This window comes from Protopterus annectens, chromosome 8.part0, assembly GCF_019279795.1.
Source record: "Protopterus annectens isolate FY-2018-M chromosome 8.part0, PAN1.0, whole genome shotgun sequence".
Taxonomy (NCBI): Eukaryota; Metazoa; Chordata; order Ceratodontiformes; family Protopteridae; genus Protopterus; species Protopterus annectens.
In genome coordinates this window covers 1,832,264,603-1,832,271,311 of record NC_056741.1, presented here as the reverse complement: position 1 = coordinate 1,832,271,311, position 6,709 = coordinate 1,832,264,603, and positions in this window count along the sequence as shown.

Sequence of the window (6,709 nt, the reverse complement as noted above, 5' to 3'; positions counted from 1 at the left end):
AGCCTGATGCGAGACTATTATTGAACATGGTGCTTAAGTGGGGAGCCAGTTCGTTCTGAAGTTCGTGTAAAACGCAGCCTGGGATGTTGTCCAGTCCCATGGATGCTGTGTTTTTGGCTTTAGAGAGTGCAGCTTTTACCTGCGTAGTTGTGATTACAGGGACTCTGCATTCTTCCTGTATAGATATGGGCCCTTTAGGGGGTGAGAGGGGGGTAAAGTTAGCACTGAACCTATCTGCCAGGATGTTGGCAATATCAGTTGGTTCTGTAATTTTCGTGCCATTGTAACTCAGAGCAGATCTGGGTGTTGCCATCGAGATTCTTGACATAGCTATAGAATGCTTTTTGGTTGTCCTTGGAATTAGTGGCGATTTTGTTTTCGTAGCTAGCTTTGGAGGATCTTATAAGGGATCTCAGCTTCTTACTGACGCTGACCAGGGATCTCCTCCACTCATGGGATTTTACTCTCTTTTGCAAGAGTTTCTTCCTTCTGTTATACAGTTTGTTTATGGCAGGGGACCACCAGATTGGCTTCCTTTTTTTGGAGGATAGCGTCTTGGTTCTGTTTGGGATAGCACGATCCATGCACTCGTGTAAGTGCTTATAAAGTGCATTTGTGTAGGATTCAGCAGTTGTAACTGTATTGTCCATCTGCATGGGTGTCATGAAGTTCACCACTTCTGTCTTAAGAAGCATAAAGTTGGCTTTGGACAGGTACAAAAAGGCACAACAGTGACAGCAAATCCTGTCAACTCCAAAATGTTGACAAGTACTTTGTGATCGCAGGTTTGTGCGTCAGTGTTTTTAATTGGATCGGACTACAGCGCAGAGTGGGAAAATTACCATTTTCCTCACTGTAGTGCAATCTTCGAGTTAGAATATATAAGTAGCAGGATTTGTGGGGTGTGAAGGGGGTTTGCCCACCCTGCAAAACAGTAGAAATGTGTGCATTGTAGATGGTTCCTTTTTTGGATGGTGAACGGTCTAGTCACTCTCGAATGTTGATTCTTGCCTTCTGAATGAAATGACATTCTGAGTGGTTGGCTTGCTGTTGTTTGATGTTCCGGTTCGAGGATGTGAACATTCATTGGTAGTGCTTTCAAAAAAAAAATATATATATATATATATATATATATATATATATATATATATATATATACACATTTATATCTTTATATATATATATATATATATATATATATATATATATAAGAGACAGATACAAACACAGATATGTAATATTTACACACACATACATGCACACGCACAAATACATGCTCACATATACACACTCACATACACATACACACCTACACACACACACACACACACACACACACACACACACATATATATATATATAGATGCTTGTGTGTATACATATGTATACATATATGCTTATGTGTGCATTTGTGCGAGTGCGTGCTTATGTGTGTGTGCATATGTGAACATGTATTTGTGTGTACGTGCATGTATGTCTGTGTATATATTACACATCTGTGTTTGTGTGTTTGTATATATGTATGCAACACTATTTGGTTGACAAAGACAGGTATTTGACAGGTGTGCAAGATCGACAATCCCTGAGTAGGGAAATATTTCCTTCTGATCTCAGAGTTAGTATTTATAATTAGTAGGAGATGGAAGGGATGATTAGTAAGGCATATCAAATTTTGCATGAAAACTATAGGAATCAGAGGAGGTTGGAAAGTTCACAAAGAAACAAGGGGAGAATATATGTAAGGCTCCCAAATATGCAACAAAATCTAGAAGATTTAGGATTTTTTCTTGGAAGTGATTGCATAAGTATTTTAATACCCCAGGCAAGCTCAAACATTATTTACTCAGGTAGATTGCAAATGTTGGAGGTGTGATGGGTAAGAAAGAGATGATTGGGGACATATTTCTTGGGACTGTAATGAGTTTGCAGTCTTTAAAAATTCATTGTAGGCTACTCTGTCAGAAATAATGCATCTGACCAGGGGCAAACATTACAAGTTACCTCACCAGTTGATCTCGCAGGACAAGAGCTCTGTCATCAATCTCCAATTGTCCACTCTGCAACTGATATTGTCAGTGATAGGGTTTTGATCTCTTTCAGGAACCTCTTTTCTGAGGATGTGCTCAGGGTTTTACAGCAGGCAAGGAAACCCAGCAGGCAAGGAAACCCTCATGTCCAAATGGAAAATATTGTTGGTTTAGTGCTATGGTCGTAACCAGGGCCCTCTTTCAATGGGGGTCCATTCGGTCCTCTCATTTGTGTGAGTTGTTCCAGTCATGCTTGGCCTTTTCTTCTGTGAAGGAGTATTTGTCAGCCATTTATGTTTGCTTGCCCTTGAATCCTCCTTTGATCTCTCATTTTGAGATCAAACAATTTATTAAAGGTGTCCTGCATATTAGGCCTCCAAGAAAGCCTGTTCCTCCTCTTAGGTACACTAATTTTGTTTTGCAAGAATAGACTCGGGCTCTTTTTGAGCCTGTAGATTCTGTTCTATGCAACATTGTACCTGGAAGACTGTTTTTCTTGCTGGCTCTTATTTCTGCTTGGAGGGTTTCCGAGTTCCATGTCCTTATGGTCATTCTTACTTTTCTGTTTTTTTTTTCCACAGGGAAAGGGTGTCCCTTTGTACTAATCCTTTTATGTCCAAAGTAGTCAATGAGTTGTCTTTAAATTACTCAGTAGAACTACCTTCCTTTTTCCCTTTTCCTCAATCTGCTAGTGAGAGGGTCCTGCAAACCTTGGATTTGCACAGACAGCTCAGGTACTACTTGGATAAATTTAGGAGTATTCATAAGTCTGATCAGATTTTTGTTTCCTTTCATTCCAGGCCATTAGGTTTGGCTGTTTCTAAACAAACCATCACATCCAGGATATCTAAGGCCATTTCCTTTTGTTAATCTTTTCATGGCAAATCTCTGTCTGCTTTTGTTAGAGCTCATTCCAGTAGGGCTGTTGCTTCTTCTGGTACCTTCTTCAAGAAGATGGACACCATGCCATCATTGAAGCTGCTACTTGGTCTTCAGTGCATAACATTAGTAAGCATTATAAGCTGGATATGGATTCTAAGGCCAGCTCAGGTTTTGCCAAAACCATTCGATGTGGGTTTGTTAAGGGGTCTTCTCAGCCTTCCACCTCGATTTCTGTTTGTTGAGCTTTTTTACTCTCCCCTCTGTACTGAATACTGCAACAGTGATATAGAATGGCATAGTACAGTTGTGTAAAATCTTACCACAACAGTAAATGTCCTTCTCTTCATTGTTGAAGTATTCACTTCCTCCCTCCAACCCCCTCTTGTTTATTCTGCATTTTTTCCTTCTGGATATGTATGGACTCCTTTGTCCTATGATGACTGTTCTATTCTGGAGCAAATCAGTTCTAGCTGGTTTCATCTGTAAGTCCCTTTTATGCCCTATGTTCTGTGCAGGGAGCATAAATGTGAGGCACGGCATAACTAAGATCTCTTTTAAACTTAATTATACTGGCCAAGCAATGGGCTGTCCAGGACAATACATCACTTCTGTACCAAATACTACAGCAGTGAGGAGAAGGACATCAACTCTTATGGTAAGATTTTGCCCATTTTGTACTTTGCTCTGTCATCACTACCATGCATACTTCTCAACTATCCAGGTTTTCTCTGAATGCCCAGATTTTTGCCTCATATTTTTGGTCTGTCCCTCATAACATTTTGATTTTCTGGCAAATCACTGAGGATTAAAGTTACTAAATAACGATAGACATTTGAGTTTCTGACTTAATATCCTTCAGAAAATGCACAGTAAGAAATCCTCTGAGTTTATAAGAGCAGTATTTAAAATTTGTCCCCATTTTTGGGCATTTATTCCCCATTATTTTAGGCTTTGTCCAGATTTTTTTCTGCTAAGAGGTCAAGAGGTATGCTATCATGTGAGCAAGGTGGAATGTAAATAGTTTAAATGTCATGGAGCTCATTAACAGGGACATTGGAAACCTCCAGACACTGGACCCCACCCAGTTCGGCTTTGTTAAAGGCAGACCTTGCCTCCTGAACTTGGTCGACTTCTTCGAAACAGTCACCAAGGCCATAGATGAAGGGAAGGTGGTCCACACAGCATATATGGACCTCGCTAAGGCATTCAACTCCATCCCACACTCAGGAATCATAGACAAACTCACCAGCTTATATATCAACCCCCATGTCACGAGATGGGTTGCCAATTGGCTCTCAGACAGAACCCACACGGTAAGAGTGGCAGGCGCCATGTCTGACTCTAAACCAGTCACAAGCGGAGTCCCACTGTTCGGTATATATTTCTCCGAAGTACAGGCAAAGGCAGAGGGACTGTGGCTAACCAAGTTCGCAGATGACTGTAAATTGGATGCAATAATTGACTCTCCAGCTGACACAGACATCCTGCAAAAGGGTCTCACAGAGACAAACACCTGGTGTCAAAGTCACAGCCTCAAGCTAAATGCCAAAAAATGCATAGTAATCCCATTTGGGAAAAACAAAGTACCTACAAACTACCACATAGATGGGAATCCACTAAGTACAGAACAAGTAATTAGGGACCTGGGTACCCAAGTAGATAGCATGCTCTCCTCTGATAACCACATAGCCAAAACGGTCAGGAAATCCTTCTATGTGGCACACCTGATCACAAAGGGTTTCTCATCCAGATCCAAGAAGGTGATTGTGCCCCTTTACTCCTCACTCATTAGGCCCATAATAGAGTACAATGCCCCATTTGGGATGTACCTCACTAGACACCTGCAACAACTAGGAAGACCACAAAAGTACCTCACTAAGAGGATTAAGGGCCTTAAACAATTACCCTATGAAGCACAAATAAAAAAGCTCCAGCTCTTCTCAGTCGCTTACCGTCTGCTCAGAGGTGACCTATGCCTGACCTATAGGGCCATGTCAAACCCTGAACTAATGGACATGCTTCACCTCAAAAAAACGAGATTCCTCAGAACCACTCGTTCTAGTGACTTGAACCTATGTACAACAATAAACAGGACATGCTGGACGGATAGATTCCTGTCCCAGCAACTCCCCTCACTCTGGAATAGAATCCCAATCCATATTCGACAGAGCTCCTCTCTGACCCTCTTTAAGAGAAATCTTGATGAGTGGATGGGTAATCGTAAGTTCTACCCTGGGATCACTTCAGGAGCCCTGTTGACAGAGACCCAGGTTACTAATCTAATGGGGAGGCGAAAGCCATCACTCTGTGGCTAGGCTTATAAATGTCCATGGGCAGATAGCCTAGTACTTACCTATGAACCATGTAGGACTAATTGTCAGACCAGGAAGCAGACACTTGTTAGGTACTACAAACTGTTAGAATGATGCCAAGAGCTGTACAGTATCATTGCAGTTGTTTGTTTATATATAATAGCAGTGGAACTAGCAACAGTTTCATACAGACATAAGGTTAAAAGAGAAAAAAGTGTTGAAAACACAATACAGTGAAGTAACTCTACTATAAATTTGATCTTGGACACTCCTTCCAGGCCTATCACATCAGTATATTGTACTGGGTACAGTGAGATCATTTGGGAAGGCCAACCTCATTAGTTTTTTAACCTTGAATTATCTTCTGTTTCCTCCCTTACTACTAAAAAAACTATTACACTTTATTCAGCTCATTTTACTTTATTTGAGTCTCTTCCTACTTTATTAATTTATTTTCTTTTTGCTGCTTCTTAACAGTGTTCAATTGCATTTATTCTACTGCATTTATTACTGCTTGTTAGTACCCAGATTAAATTGTAATTGTTATTCTAAGGCTTTTAGTTTTGGTTTAAGGACTTGGGTTTCGGGCCAATTATTTTACATTAAGAAGGTTTACGGTCTACACTCTTGTGGAAGGAGAGGGTAGCCTCTGCCCTTCTGAGTTGGGAATTACTGGGATGAAGGCTTATTGTTAATTTGTTCCATTTTAAGCACTTGGGTTCCAAACCTGATATTTTACATTAGGAAGATTTGTGGTCTAATCTGTGAATTGCTGGTTGAAGACTCATTATGTCTGTTACTTTGAAAATGTCTTTGTTCTGGTTTAAGCACTTGGGCTCCAAACCAGTTATTTTAAATTGGGAGAGTTGAGGTGTAGACTCTTGTAGCAGGAGAGTGTGGCCTACACTCTTATAAACTGGGAATTGCTGGTGAAGCCTTATTGTGCCTGTTATTATAGGTGTCTTTATTCTGGTTTAAGCCCTTGGGTTCCAAACCAGTTACATTACATTATTCATTTATTTATTTATTTGACATTTGTTGACCGGGTTGGTCCAGCTAGGACAGAGCCCTTTTCCAGTGGAGACCCATAGAGAAAAGCTCCACAGTAATTACATACAATTGAGTCGATTTAGTAGTCAGTTAATAATACAAGAACACACATTGAATATCTATTAACAGGACATTACATTCTTATTATTGTTAGGAAGACTTGTGGTCTAAACTCTTGTGGCAGTCGAGGATAGCCTACACCCTTCTAAGCTAAAAATTGCTGGTTGAAGGTCTATTGTGTCTGTTTCCTGACATGTCTTAGTTCTGACTTAAGCACTTGGGCTCCAGAACTAGTTGTCTTACATTAGGAAGGTTTGTGCTCTAGATATTTGTAGCGGGAGAGTGAGGAATAGACCCTTCTAAGCTGGGAATTGCTGGTGAATTGCTGCTTTATTTAAACTGTATTTGCTGTTTTGACTGTGATTTCATGCACTTTGA